The sequence below is a fragment of the Myodes glareolus genome, chromosome 1 (assembly GCF_982192425.1).
Source record: "Myodes glareolus chromosome 1, mMyoGla1.1, whole genome shotgun sequence".
NCBI lineage: Eukaryota > Metazoa > Chordata > Mammalia > Rodentia > Cricetidae > Myodes > Myodes glareolus.
Genome location: NC_142026.1, coordinates 47,100,741 through 47,116,511, shown reverse-complemented (window position 1 = coordinate 47,116,511; position 15,771 = coordinate 47,100,741). Strand labels below are relative to the sequence as shown.

At 44.8% G+C, this 15,771-nt stretch overlaps 1 protein-coding gene and 1 pseudogene across 1 annotated transcript in view; one reads left to right on the top strand and one right to left on the bottom strand.

Moving 5' to 3' along the window:
- Positions 1 to 4,120: 4,120 nt before the first annotated feature.
- LOC148123314 (actin, cytoplasmic 2 pseudogene) lies at positions 4,121 to 6,063 on the bottom strand (annotated as a pseudogene).
- A 6,943-nt stretch (positions 6,064 to 13,006) lies between these two features.
- The window catches only part of Tmem232 (transmembrane protein 232), a 277,122-nt gene continuing 274,357 nt past the window's right edge, over positions 13,007 to 15,771 (top strand). The window contains exon 1 of the mRNA XM_085695856.2: positions 13,007 to 13,108. The gene's annotated coding sequence lies outside the window, so the exon portion shown is untranslated. The remainder of the gene's footprint in view (positions 13,109 to 15,771) is intronic.

Here is a 15,771-nt window from a genome sequence, read left to right as displayed (position 1 = left end):
CAGTGACTGGCAAGAGTCTTTACCACTTATATACTCTTGGGGAGTGTGGTAGTTTGACTGTAATTGGCCCCCATAATCTCATAGGAAGTGGCACTATTAGGAGGTGTGGCTTTGTTGGAGTGGATATGGCCTTGTTGGAGGAAGTATATCACTGTCGGGGAGGGCTTTGAGGTTTCCTATGCTCAGGATATTGTCCAGTGTCTCACTTGACTTGCTGTTGCCTGCAAGATGTAGGAGTCTCAGCTTCTACCCCCGGCACCACGTCTTCCTGCACACCTCCATGTCCCACCATGATGATAATGGACGGAACCTCTGAAACTGTAAGCGAGCTCCTCAATTAAATGTTTTCCTTTAATTTAACAATTAAATGTTGCTGTGGTCATGGTGTCTTTTCACAGCAATAGAAACCCTTCCTAAGACAGGGAGGGAGGGACCTAGGAAACTTGCTCATTTTCAGGGGCTTGCTGAAGCTATTTTGAATTGTTTATTTCCTGTGTCAATGGAGCTGCCCTGTAAGATGGAGTGTTCCATCCTGCCTGGAACATTCTGCTGGTTTATTTCCTAGTAAATATGGGGTCCAAAAATACCCTGTTGTTGCACTTCCTTTTATACCTTATATCCTATGTCTTTTCTTTCTTGTTTTTGTGACTGTGTTTCTTTGTATAACACCTTGTCAGTCCTAGAACTCTCTTTGTAGACCAGGTTGGCCTCGAACTCACAGAGATCCACTTGCCTCTGCCTCCTGAGTGCAGGGATTAAAGGTGTGTGCCATCATGCTGGGTATTTCCTATGTCTTAAGAAATTCCAGGACAGCAAGGCAACACAGAGGAACACTGTCTTGCAAAACAAAACAATACACCTCCCCAAAGTGTGGGTATGGCAGAGGTCACAGCAAATATTCGGTTAAATTATATCAAGTTTCTGGTTCCTTAGTTTAATAATATTTGCACATTCATCAAAACCAACCGATATGGATAAGTAAAAAAACCAGAACCTTGTAAATGTGGGAATTTGGTCTCTAATTTAAAATGGATTTCATATTGCTTGGGGAAAAAGAACCCTAGAAAGTGGGGGAGTCGGTACCTGGGAAGTGTCCTGGGGGAGGGGGTGTCTGTCTTCCGCTCTGCCCCTCCCTGCCTTGTCATGAGCTGCTCTGCTCTGGCCTTCTCTGCCCTGAACACCCTGATAGACTAGAACCTCTAAAACCATGAGCTCAGGTGAACTCTTATTTTTTAAAAAATTGCTTATTTTATGCTCATGAGTGCTCTAGCTGCATGTGCAACTTTATACCAGAAGAGGGCACCAGATCCCACTATAGATAGTTGTGAGTCACCACGTGGGTCCTGGGACCTCTGGAAGAGCAACCAGTGCTCCTAATTGCTGAGCCACCTCTCCAGCTCCCCAAGTAAACTCTTGCTTCTTAATATGTCAGGTATTTTGATCACAGAGACCAAAAACCGACAACAATGTAAATGCATACAGAACCATCCAAGTGTAGATCTTGAATATTCAGTCTTTAAAAGGATGGAAGTCAGGACTGGGGAGGGAGGTCGTTGGTATGTCACTGGCTGCGTGAGGACCAGCATTAACTGCCCCAGAGGAGCTGGGACCAGGGAGGGTGGAGCTCATGAATCAGGCGGACTAATGTCTCATCCAATAGTTAACTTTGTTCAGAGCACCAGACTATTTATACTCTGAGGGTTAGGAGGAGTCACGTGAGTAAAGTGTCCAGTCACAAGGACCAGTGGCAGGTGGCAGACAGCTGCACGTGACCCGAAACCTCTTTTTCCGTAGCAGCTTATAAATTGAATAACGTGGCGCGAATTCTTTCTGAGCCGCGACACCTGGGAGGGGCACAAAAGCACATTCTGAGAGCAAGTTCGTGTTTTTGAAGACACCGAGGCCACAAAACCCTAGTCTTGGTTTCTTTACATTTTCTCACAAGCACCTAGAATTCTCCTCACACGACTGTGTGCTTGGACCTGAGACTCCCAGAACCCATAAACCCTGCATGATGACAGGCCCCTGTGATCCCAACGCAGGGGATATGGAGCTGGGGACATCACTGCAGCAAGTAGCCCAGTTAGCCTGTACTAATTCTCAAGCCCCAGGCCAATGATAGATTCTTGGCTCATAAAACAGGCTAGAGGACACCTGGATAGTGGCCCCAGAAGTTGACCTCTGTTGGCAACACGTATGGGCACACAGGGGTCCCCTCGCACACCTGAACACTCTTGTACACATACGAAACGAGAGGGGGATTCCTGACTCCTAATTAAATCCAATCTGTAATTGCAAAGAATACTTCAGTAGATTTAAAGACATTTCCAGAGAGAAGGATTCATTCCTTTTCAGTGATTGGTACGTTAGATACACGTTCTGATCAGGATTTCAAAGGTGACAGGGTTCGGGGCTGTGGCTGACTGGGTGAAGTTTTGTGTGGGAAGGTTCATCTCCATTTGCTTCCAGAAGCAACACTGGCTGGGCTGAGTACTGAGGCTCGTTCTCCCTGGAAGCAAAGTACTTCTCATTCCCACACTTAATGAGGAACTAGAACCGCTTAGGCTCCAGGTCAGCAGCAGATTCTGAACACAATTCCCTATTTCATCCCACAGTGCGCTCTCCGAGATACAGCCTGCCAACTCTGTTCCTTTAGGAACCAGTTAAAAAGGAGACCGGGAACACCCAATGTGTTAGCACATACCTTTAATTCCAGCACTTGGGAGGCAAGAAGTAGGTGGATCTCTGGGAGTTCGAGGCCAGCCTGGTCATATGTCCTAATTCTAGGACAGCCAGGGCTATGTAGAAAGATCCTGTCTCAAAAACAAACACAAAAAGGGAGATTTGCGGGAAACTAGAGAGATGGCTTAGACGTTAACAGCATTAATTGCTCTGGCAGAGAACCTTAGTTTGGCTCTTAGTACCCATGTGAGGTGGCTCATAATAGTCTGTAATTCCAGCTTTAGGGGGAATCTGAAGTCTACAGACTCCTCAGGCACCTGCAAATCACATGTATGTGCACACACACACACACACACACAACACCCCCCCACCCCCCCACACGCACCCCACACACACATACACACCCCTTCACACCCCACACTACATACATATACATGCACACACCCACACACTACACACATACACACCCCCACACCCACACACCACACATATACACACACAGCCCACACCCACCCACACATACACACCCACACACATCCTACACACTATACACATACACACCCACACACACCACACCCCCCCACACAACCCACACATACACACACATACACCACAATACACACACACACACCCCACACATACACACACACACACACACACACCTCACACACCCCCTACACACTACACACACACACCATGTCCATTTACAGATACAAATGTTAGGAACTATATGAAACCAACAGCAAATATGATACTACCATCATTACTAATAAACGAAAAAGTGGAAATGCAATGTAGAATTTAGAAGTGTCATAATAATGAAATTAATTTTTTAAGGAATGAGAAAAAAAACCAGGGAGATATGGAAAAACCAAAATTGATAAAGAGGGCTGGAGAATTTGCTCAGGGGTTAAGAGTTCTTGTTACTCTTCCAGAGGACTGGGGTTTGGTTCCCAGCACCCACAACCACCAAGGTCATATGTGGTATACAGACATACATGTAAGCAAAACACTCATACATATAAAATGATAAATTAAAAATTTTGTAGAGAAAAAAAGAAGGGATCAGAATTAAGGTACAAATGAAAAATATGGGCCAGGGGTTGTAAAACTATGGACCAGTGATAGATACGGTATGTGTGACACCCAAGGTTTCGTCCCAAGCCCTGAAAATGAAGTTAAACAAAAATAAACAGAAAAACAGAAAGATGAAAATAGAGAAGTAAAAAAAAAAATAGGTACATAAGACTACGTAAACATGTAGTATGTCTATGCACATAGTATGTTCATGTGCATATGTGTACACACATGAAACAGGTACATAAGAATATGTAATACATATATCTGTGTGCATAGTGTGTTTATATGTACACAACATATATACATGGAAGCCAACAAATATTTTTTTAAAAATTCCTGAAGTAGTTTATTCTTTTTTTTTTTCCTGCAGCACTTTTATTTTTCTTTACACAGTGACATGTTGCTGGGACCTAATGTTCTCACTGAACAGTAGAAAACCAAAATTTGTTATTTCTTAAATTGAGTACAAAAACCTTACATAAATTAAAATGAATGCATTTACAGGTGTCAATGCAAACGTTCCCAACTCAAGGCAAGTAACAACCCACGCGGTCAGGAGGGAAAACACCAGAAATGGGTCCTAAGGCTCGGACTTTCCCACTCTGTTAGACCGGCAAGACAGAAGTGGTAACTGGTTCAGGAACCCTTGCCAGCCTTGAGAAATCCTGGAAGTCAGCAGTCAGTTAATACCCAGCACAGATCACTGCACGGTGCTCACACATCCACCAGGCTGGGGATTTCTCTTCCATAGCATGCTCTCGCCCTCCCCAGCCACCAAGTGACCAAGCCACATGGCGAAGGACTAAATCAAGATATGCACAGGGCATTAAACATATACCAAGGGAACAGTTAACTCAAATACAAGGTCAAAAATCAGCAACAAGTTCTACAATCCAGTGCTGATATTGGATACAAGCTTCAAGGACAAATTTCTTTTCAAAGGCTTATTCCAGTTTCACCAGGCTAGCATGAGGTGTGTACATTTGCCAGGGCAAATTGATGCTTCAGAATCAGCTCATGCAGCAGATGCCTGGCACCTGCTCAGTCCATCTAGAAGCATTTGTGGTGGACGATGGAGGGGCCCGACTCCTCATACTCCTGCTTGCTGATCCACATCTGCTGGAAGGTGGACAGTGAGGCCAGAATGGAGCCGCCAATCCAGACTGAGTACTTGCACTCAGCGGGGAGCAATGATCTTGAACTTCATCGTGCTGGGCGCTAGGGCTGTGGTCTCCTGCATCCTGTCGGCAATGCCTGGGTATATGGTGGTACCACCGGACAACACTGTGTTGGCATACAGGCCCTTGCGGATGTCCACATCACACTTCATGATGGAGTTGAAGGTGGTCTCGTGGATGCCACAGGACTCCATGCCCAGGAAGGAAGGCTGGAAGAGAGCCTCTGAACACCGAAACAGGTCGTTGCCGATGGTGATCACCTGCCCATCAGGCAGCTCTTAGCTCTTTTCCAAGAAAGAGGATGATGCAGCAGTGGCCATTTCTTGCTCAAAATCCAGGGCAACATAGCACAGCTTCTCCTTAATGTCACGCACGATTTCCCGCTCAGTCGTGGTGGTGAAGCTGTAGCCCCGCTCAGTCAGGATCTTCATGAGGTAGTCTGTCAGGTCCTGGCCAGGCAGGTCCAGACGCAAGATGGCGTGGGGAAGGGCGTAGTCCACGTAGATGGGCACTGTGTGTGACACCGTCACCAGAGTCCATGACAATGCCATCGGTGCGCCCAGATGCATACAGGGACAGCACCGACTGAATGTGGAATGGGGTGATGAAGGTTTCAAACATTATCTGCGTCATCTTCTCTCTGTTCGCTTTGGGGTTCAGGGGGGCCTCGGTCAGAAGCATCAGATGCTCCTCAAGGGCCACACACAGCTCGTTGTAGAAGGTGTGATGCCAGATCTTCTCCATGTCGTCCCAGTTGGTGACGATGTCGTGCTCGATGGGGTACTTCAGGGTCAGGATACCTCTCTTGCTCTGGGCCTCGTCACCCACGTACGAGTCTTTCTGGCCCATGTCCTCCATGACGCCCTGGTGTCGGGGGCGCCCGACGATGGACGGGAACACGGCCCTGGGGGCGTCGTCACCAGCAAAGCCAGCTTTGCACATGCCGGAGCCATTGTCAATGACGAGCGCGACGATTTCTTCTTTCATTGCCATCAACGAAGGCCGGGGAGACGGAGCAGAAGGAAGACCCAGCGCAAACCGGCGGCGGAGTGTAAGCAGTTCATTCTTTTTTAAGATATTCTTTTGTTTGAAAACTTTAACAAACAAATGTAGAAGGTAACAGCTTTCCTTATGTCATTTTCTTTCTATTTTCAACAAATAGATGCTGTGCACGGTGGCGTACGCCTTTAACCCCAGAACTTGGGAGGCAGAGGCAGGTGGACCTCTGTGCACTTGAGGCCAGCCTGGTCTGCACAGTGAGTTCCAGGCCAACCAGTGTTACACAGTGAGGTCCTGCCTAAAAAAGTTCTGTTTTTAATTTAAAGATCAAAAACTGTTTTATTTATGTGCATGTGTGTGCCTGAGTGTGTGTATGTGCACCATGTACCCTCAGAGGTCAGAAGAGGGCGTTGGATCTGAACCTGGGTCAGTTCTAAGAGCTGAGCTCGCTCCCCAGGTCCCTTTTAGCATTTCAAACCCATGCCATGTTGGTCGATCCTTCCTCCCTCACCCCCAGTCTTCTTGCCCTTCTGCCCACTGTGCCTTCTGCTCTGTCGTCCCCTCCGCTCTTACATGTCACACATGTTCTACTGCCCCCCACTTGTTTTCATTAAAGCACCCCATTGTTCCTTTTCTAGTTCCGTGAATTACAAACTACCCCTATGGAACTCCTATGTCCACATACAAAACGCAGCAGCTGGGCATATGATAGGGAGAGTGTTGTACTTGTCTTCCTGAACCTGGATTATTTCACTTATATATTTTATTTATCCAGTCATCACAGTGTGAATTTCATGATTTGAGTTTGTGGCTGGATAAAATTCCGTCATGCTTATGTACCACCGTCTCTGAGTGCTGGGGTTATGTTTCAGTTCCTTATTGACGTTCTTTTTTTTTTTTTTTTGTCTGAAAGCGTGTGCTCTGGCCTGCTGGTATACTGTCCAAGGGAGGATAGATACTTTGCTGTCTACGCTCTTGGCACAGAACTGATCACCAAGCAGTCTTGGCAAATTCCTGTCACTTTAGCTTCAAAAATGCTTCAATGTCTCATAGCTGGAAAAATGTCCAAATTCCTCATGTCTAGACAACAATGAGCAGTTCTTACCTGTCCAATGAAGACGGCTCCTTGTGGAATTAGTTTCCTTTCTGAGCGTGCACCTGATCCCACGGGAGTCAGGCAGAGGATATTTGCTGGATGAGAGGAGAGAGATGCTCTAGGTGGCTCTTTGTTGTGGGATCTGGTGCCCACTTGAAAGGCATTTGATGGGGGTTGGAGAGGTGGCTCAGAGGTTAAGAGCACTGGCTGCTCTTCCAGAGATCCTGATTCAATTCCTGGCAACCACATGGTGGTTCACAACCATCTGTAATGAGATCTGGTGCCCTCTTCAGGCCTGCAGGCATACGTGCAGGCAGAACATTGTATACATAATAAATAAATAAATCTTTTTTAAAAAATAAAGGCATTAGATGGCCCTTTACACAAGAGACAGGCAGGGAGGGGGACTTGGAGGAAAGGGCCAGGGCCTCTAGTGAGCAGTGATGGGTTTGCTTGTGTCCCCAAACTGTCCCAGATCTGCTCTCCTTTCTGGGAGGATTAGCAGTTTCTCGGGGATCTCATGCTGTCTGTGTCAAGGACTGAGGAGGGTAGCTTAAGGAAGATTCAGGTGCCGTCTTTGCTCCTTGGGGCATTCTGGATCGCCATGATTTCTTCCACATTCTCTGCTCTTCCTCCTCCTTTTCCCCCTCCTCATTCTTCTTCTTGTGTCTCTAGTGGAAACAAGGACTCCCCTAAGCAGGGTATCTGGTTTCAGTTGTTCCTGCTCTGCCTGAGAAATTCCAAAGTTAGTCTCCCTCTCTCTTAGCCACTGTCACACACAAGCCGAGAGAGCTAGCTCTCTGGTTACTCACTTGTGCAGGACTCAGGAGGATGTCAGGGCTGAGGGTTAGTAGTCTTGCAGGAAGATGACTTTGATGGTAGAGTTGGAACTTCCAGGTTAGTTCTTCTCTGTTCTTGCTGTGGTCCTCTCTTATCTGGACTCTAGGGGCCGTCTGCTAGGGATTCTGAGAGTGGTGGGGGCCTTGGATAGCCACCCAAGCTGGGACCACCCAGGGGAGCTCTCTCTAGGAATAGTTCCAGCTGCTGGAACTCCTGCTACCCTATGGTTACTGAACATTTTAAGGGATGCTGTGCAGTTCTGGGGCCTAGTTGACCTTGGGGGACAAGGGAGAAAACATTTTCCCTTTTTATTCCTCTAACCTCATTAATATAGCCCCCTAAATATGGTTATTAAATACGTGTGTGCTCAGATATGTGAATATGCACACCAGTGTGTCATCCTCTGAATATTCTTCACTTCCTTTGAGACAAAGTCTCTCACTTGTAAGGAGCAATTCTCACTATCCTTTCCGTCCTTCGTGATACTTTCCTTGAATTACTACTAGTCCTGTAGCAGCCTGCTTGAAGGAGCCTCTCCTGCCCCGCCACCTTCATAGCCTGAGGATTTTGTCTTTTGGAGCTGAGCCTGATTCCCCTTAGGTTTCTCCCCTGGCTCCTTTTAGCTTTTTGGAAAGCCTCTCTACCAGGAACCCCACAGCCACCCTCTTGCCTAGGACCCAAAGGTGCCAGCAGCAACCAAAGAACAGAACATCCACCCAACAAAGAGAAAAACAGATAACTACCCCAAATATTAGAAGTGTGTGTGTGTGTGTGTGTGTGTGTGTGTGTGTGTGTGTGTGTATATATCATACCTCAAATATTAGAACTTCATGCCTGGATCTCAGTGCAAAAACACAAATGTGAACAACTAAGACAATACACCTTCACCAGAACCCAGCAACCGTAATGTGGTAGGCCTTGACAAATGAAATATACCTGAACCAAAAGACTAGGACTTCAAGATGACAATTATGAAGACTTAAGACCTTTAAGAGAGGGCTGGAGAGATGGCTCAGACATTAAAGGCTAGGCTCACAACCAAAAATTTAAGACCTTTAAGAGGATATGAATAAATCACTTAATGAAGACCATGAAAATACCAACAGTTGAATGAAATAATAAAAACAGTTTAACTCTTGAAAAATAGAAATAAAATCACTAAAGAAAACACAAAATGAAATAAAACTAAAAATGAAGACTTTAGGACATCAAACAAAAACCACAGAGGCAAGCCTTACCAACAGATTACAAGACATGGAGGAGAGAATCTCAGGGTTTGAAGACAAGGTACAAGAAATGAATACTTAGCCAAAGAAAACATTAAATCTAATCATATCCAGGCACAAAAAATCCAGGAAATCTGGAGGCACCAGGAAAAGAGAAATCTACAAAGAATAGGGATAGAAGATGTGGAAGAAAAACAAGCGGAAGGCAGAGAAAATATTATCATCAAAACCATAGAATAAAATCTTCACAACCAAAGATAGGAGGTACCTGTCAAGGTACAAGAGGCATACAGAACACCAAATAGACAGGACTATGAAATACATTCTCCATGGCACACATAAACACTAAATGTACAGAACAAAGAAAAATAGACTCAAAGTTATAAGGGAAAAGAACCCAGTATCATATAAAGGCAGATCCATTAGAATAACGCCTGACTTCTCAGTGTGTAACATGATGGGCCGGCTTGTTGGGGTTTCTGTCCCACCCAGTACCCCACAACCAGCATACCCCAAAGAAAATCACACACAAGACTCCATAAGGTTATAAACTGATTGGCCCATTAGCTCAGGCATCTTGTTAACCCTTGTAACTTATATTAACCCATTATTATTATCTATGGTAGCCATATGGCTTGGTACCTTTTACAGCTGTCAGCTCACATGTTGCTTCTTCGGTGATCTGGACAGGAATGGCAGAGGGAGCTTTCTCCTCTCTAGCCTTATCCTATTCTCATTGCCCCGCCTCTACTTCCTGTCTGGTTGACCCGCCTATACTTCCTGCCTGGCCAATCAGCATTTTATTAAAATACATGATTGACAGAATACAGATAATTCTCCCACATAATGCCTGACTTCTCAGTGGAGAGTCTAAAAACCAGAAGGGCTTGGATGGATGTTCTACAAACTGAGAGGCCACAGATGCCAGCACAGATGATACCCAGCAAAACTATCACAGTCGAGGGAGATTCAGCTCTGAAGGCACCAGAAGGAAACTTCATCTGTGCGGTGGTGGCGCACGCCTTTAATCCCTGCACTCGGGAAGCAGAGGCAGGTGGATCTCTGGGAGTTTGAGACCAGCCTGGTCTACAAGAGTGAGTTCCAGGACAGATTCCAAAGCTACGGAGAAAAGCTGTCTTGAAAAAAGAAAGAAAGAAAGAAAGAAAGAAAGAAAGAAAGAAAGAAAGAAAGAAAGACAAACTTCTAAAGAGGTCAATCACACCCAAGAAGACACAAGGAATAAATAATCACAGACCAACAAATCAAAAGAGGAGAAAAGTCCACACCATACTAACAACAGGAATCAATGAACACCGCTTATTGGTAATGCTCAGGATTAACGCCTCAATTCCACAATAAAATGCAAGAGCAACAGATTAGATTAGAAAATAGCACCCATCTTTGTGTCCAAGAAACACACTTTATCATTGAGGATGGACATCACCCCAGGGTAAATGGACAAAGTATTTCCAACAAATGGCCCCAAAAAGCAGGCAGGAAACTGTCTTCCAGACACAACATAACTGATATGCATGCGTGTGAATTCACAGAGCCTACGGAAGCACTTCCACACACTCTACAGGCACTTATACAGGTTTAAGCCGGGTGAAGTCCTAGCACTGGGGGAGGAAGTGGACACAAATTCCCATCCTTAACCAAGAAGCTAATTGCAATTGATACCCACCAGCAAAGAGACGTCATTTTCTTCAGTGGACCTGTCTGGTATATTAACTCCAATTCAGGGCAGATCATGTGCTCAAGAGTAGTTGGTCAACACTCACTCAGCAGCATTTTGTAGCCCATTATATCAGACCGCTTTGTTTGGGCATTTTGTGTTTAAAGGTCTTTTGCTTGTTTATTTTGGTTTCTGTTTTTGTGGGTGTTTTGTTTGTGTGCTTCTTCTTTTTTCGTTTTTGTTTTAAAGAGAAAGGGAGAGGGGTAAAAAAGCACGTGCAGTTGGGTGGGTGGGGAGATGGGAAGGGTCTGGGAGGAATTTGGGGAAGGGAAAACATGATAAGAATATATTGTAGGAAATAATGTTTTTTAATTAAAAAAACTATGAACCCACTCCCACCCTCAGGAAAAAAATAAAGAAAATACAAAAGACCTGTTTGATACCTTAGTTCAGTTTGCTGTATTTACAATTTCCATCAATTCGGTTCTCTTTCTTGAAGTGCCCAGTTTTTTAGGGAATCTGTGTCATAGGAAGATACGTGAGACACACACACACACACACACACACACACACACACACATTGACCTTCCACGTAACTAGAAATGTTTGCCCTTAATTCTTCCAGTTGTGAACATTTGTCAAAACACAAGCTCTGTTCCTTTAGTCAGCATAAGACTATTAATTATAACCTTCCAGGGCGTTTTTAAGGCATTGAATTTAAACACTCCCCCTTGTGGTTATTAAGTATCAAAACACCCTGGCTGCTTTGGTAAAAGCAGCTCTGACCAGCCCCAGATTTTCTGCAGAAAGAAATTTGTAGGCAGCATCTTGTCGGAGAGAGTCTTGGACACACGGAGAAAGCTCTAACCGCTGCCGATCCACTGTGCAGCCGCTGGCCAGTTATCCACAAGGTAACCACGTGGGATCAATACTGTGTGCTTTAGGGCGGTCTAAAGCCAACGAAGGCTTTTTTTGTTTGTTTGTTTGCATTTCTTGTCTAGAAACGAAACACACGTGAGTTGGGGGTGGGGGTGGGGTGGGGTGAGGAAGGGCTGGTGGAATTTGACTTACGGCTTGTGATTGGCTAAGCCCTCCTCAGAAGACCAGTCAAAGTTCAACGCTCCAGGGGCTGCATGCATAGCGTCCTTAGTAACCAGCAAGGTGCCGCCGGGGACCCAAGCGCAGGGGTGAGTAAATGCTAGCTCCTCGCTGGTAACTTGGGAACTCAGGTTCCTGCACAGCCCATTGGTAACCAGGACCCCCAAAAGACCCACTTACATACGCTGAACGTCACCTCTCAGGATCCCAAGCCCTGGGTATTCGAAGAGACTTGTAGACTTTGGGGACTCCAGGCCCACTTACCACTCTTACAGCGTTGGGTTTAGAAGTAGGAATTGTGTCCTGCAGTTTCGCCTAGGTCGTTTGGTAGAGGCAGTGTTTTGGGGAAGAGTAAAGAAGGTGGGGTTACCTTGGTAACTGTTCTAGGGCCTCCTGTGCTGCCTGGTGCTGATCAGTCTTCATGTTCCCCAGCAGTTAAGTCAAATCCTTCCTCCTCCCCTCCTCCCCACCTCCTCATCCTCCTTCCTTCTTGTACCTACACTCTTTTGGATTTCCAAAGAGAAAATTCAAACATGAAGATTAGTGCTGCAAGGGACAGAGAGTAGATTAAAAACACCACCACCACCACCACCAAAAACAAGAGACCTTGAAAATAATGTCAAAGTTACCAGTCAGGGAGCATGCCTAGGATTGGGTAAGAGTGTGGCAGAAGTGTATTATCCCTCCGCTTCTGCCACAAATCCACCTGGCGGCCGCTGTCCTCTCCATGGTCTTCGGTCAAATTACCCTGTAGTTTAATTCTGGTGTTCCCAAGTGCAGGAGTCATTTCCAAAGGCTTGCGCTAAGTTTTGTAGGACCTAGTTCTCAGAAGTTGCCTTTGAAACCATGTGTTCTGAAGCTTGTTTCAATCGAAGCTTTAAAAGGTAGTCCAGAACTGGGTGGTGGTAGCTCAGGCCTTTAATCCTAGCACTCGGGAGGCAGAGGCAGGCAGATCTCTGTGAGTTCGAGGCCAGCCTGGTCTACATAGAGAGTTTCAGAACAGCCAGGGTTACACAGAGAAACCCTGTCTTGAAAAACAAAACAAAACGAACGCACAAACAAAAAACCAACCAAACAAAAGTAGTCCAGAGATTAATAACAAACTAACTTTTGAAAAACAAACAAATGCACATCTATGCCACATTGCAGATAATCTGCCAAGCCAGGGGCCATTTTCTGGGAGCTCTTGCAATACGGGCAATGTTTCAGACATGCTTCGATTGACTCTTTCAAGGTGAGCACTGGATTTTCATTTTGCTGATAACTCTTGAACATTTTCCAAAATGTGTCATCGTAGAATGCCAGGAAGTTGTGCTCTCAAAAGTTCTTCTTGCCAATAAATTTGGAGAAGATTTGGCATCCCGTTGTCCACCACTCACAGAGACTCATTGTACATGCACACACTCACAAACCCTCAAATCTTCCAGCGTGGCAATCTACTTACATTTGTTCTGTTAGCATTTCACAAATGGATTTAATCCCACAGCATTTTGAATGGATTTTAGCGTAAGAGGTTACTTTCCACACTGTACTTTCGGGAATTGCTATTTTAAACTAATCACATTGTAACTTGTTTTTCTTCTTCTATAATGGCTGGGTTCATTTCTTTAATTTTTCTTGTTGATTCAGTACAAAGCTCACCCCCAAATCTTTTCAAAGCAACTGTAGCACATTAATGAATTCTTTTACCCCCACTACTTTGTATTGCATTTTAGTAGTTACGTAATCAACCCACTTACTACATCCGTGTGTACTGTTTAGGACCGCTGGTTTCCTGTTGTACTAGGACAGACGGTTTGTTGAAGCCCTGATCCTGAATCCACAGTATCTAGCATCTTGTAGAGATTCTGTAACTATTTGAAAAACTAAAACTAATCATTGATTTTCTTTTTATAATGCCTGTCTTGAGAAAATCAGGTAGATGTTTTTAATAGCAACTCCTTAAATGCAAGCCGTGTCCGTGAGGTGGTGATAGATTTTTCCCGTAGAATGGGTAGGAGTTAAGGACTTACCGCTTTGGGAACAATCAGTTCAGGGAACAGGGATTTGAGAATAACTCAGATTCTTAGTTTGTGAATTGTAAATAGAAATCCCAGGCTAAGAGCAGTATTTGGGGTCTGAGGGTAGAAAGGAATTGTGTATAGCTTTCTAAGGATTTGTTTCCAAACTGGGTGTCCAGAATGAATCTGAAAAAGTAAATCTAGATTTCTGGAGAAGTCAGCCTGGAAGAAGCGGCCTGGGGGTCATTGGCCTGTAGTGGCCTTGATACACAGGGCTAGATCACGTCAACTCCAGAGAGATGAGAGGGTGGAGGGACTGTACTCTGGCCACCAGGTTGATGTGAAAATGTAAATCCAATATATGTGAAAGCTGTTATAAGCTATGAAGTACCACGGAGGAGTCATGATTATTTTAGAAGATTCCCTGAAGAAACAGATTGAACTGGGTTTTCAGGAGTATAAGGAACATCTTGGGGTTGTATTTGATGACACCCAACCCTCTCCCCCTAACTACAGTAGCTTCTCCAAACAGGGGTTTGTCCTTTTAATAACAACACAAGTGTAGGTATCCGAGTGCTCAGTACTTTCCCAGAGTATCAGCCTCCTACACGCCTGCCTTTCTGATGGCCAACTTCATCTTCCTGGTCATCTCCAGGCCGTAGATGGCTTCTCTGCCATCCTTCTCTCCATCATCCAGGGAGGCAGAAGAAACAGGAAGAAAGAAGGGGTAATGTGGGAGGGTTTGGAGAGAGGAAAGGGGAGGGGAAATGATATAATTATATTATGATCTCAAGAAGTAAAAGAAATACTTTACAGAAAGGTTTAGATAGAACTTACTAGTTATCAAAGAAAATTTAAAAGTTTTGCCAAGAACACTGAGCCAAGGTCATTGCCTGTGTAAGTACAGGGAGTACTGTAAACAGGGAGAATGAGATTCCAGACCAGGACCATGTGTCTGCCACAGCAGTGGAGGAAATACGTACATGGTGAGAACTAGGCAAACAGAGATAATAGTTTACTTGTGGCTAAAATATGGAATACGAAATAGAAAACTATTGACCCAAATTTCTCGAATATAGATCTAAGAACCCTAAATAAAATATGAACAAAATGAATTCAGCAATGTACAAGCAGAATTAATATAGGGTCTGAGAAATCTACATTTGCTAACTTACACATACACACGTAGGAACAAAACAAGACAAAACAAAAACCTCAAACCAACAGCAAACCAAATTAAATCAAACCAAACCAAACCAAAACCATCAGAAACCAAAACCAAAGCCCAAAGCAAGAACTGTAACAAGTCCCACGCAACTGTGGTAAACAGCCCTCAGGATGGGTCCTGGTGTTCTTTGCCTCGTGGTAGTCCCATCAGTTTGTAGTCACAGCTTACATTGAATTTTACCAACAAGTGATGATGGTCATAAATGAGTGGCACAGACCCTGTGAGGCTGTGTACGACGCTTCCATTTGGCTGGGAGGATTCTCTGCCTTGTGGGCAGCAGCCTCTGCAAGGTGAAGGCGCAGCACAGAGACGATTCCCCTTTAGGAACGGAGTCTGTCACCACCCCACAGCATTACTTTCAAATGGACCACATTGGTAGTGGCTTTTACTCAATTCTGTGATGTCTGAAATCCATCACCAAAATCCAGCTGAACCTGTGGCTGCTGTTTGACTCCAACTTCTTGAGAAACCCAAGCCAGCTCTGCTTCTTCAAGCTGCTGAGAAATTCCTAGCCCGGGGCAGCCATGCAAGTAACCCATGATCATCGTTTCAGCTCCCTACATTTTGGAATAATTTGTCACACAGATTAAATAAATAATAAGAAAAAGTCTTTTTGTGAGTGTACTATTTTTTTTTTTCCTAAAGGACTTGTAGGTGTTTGGACAGAGA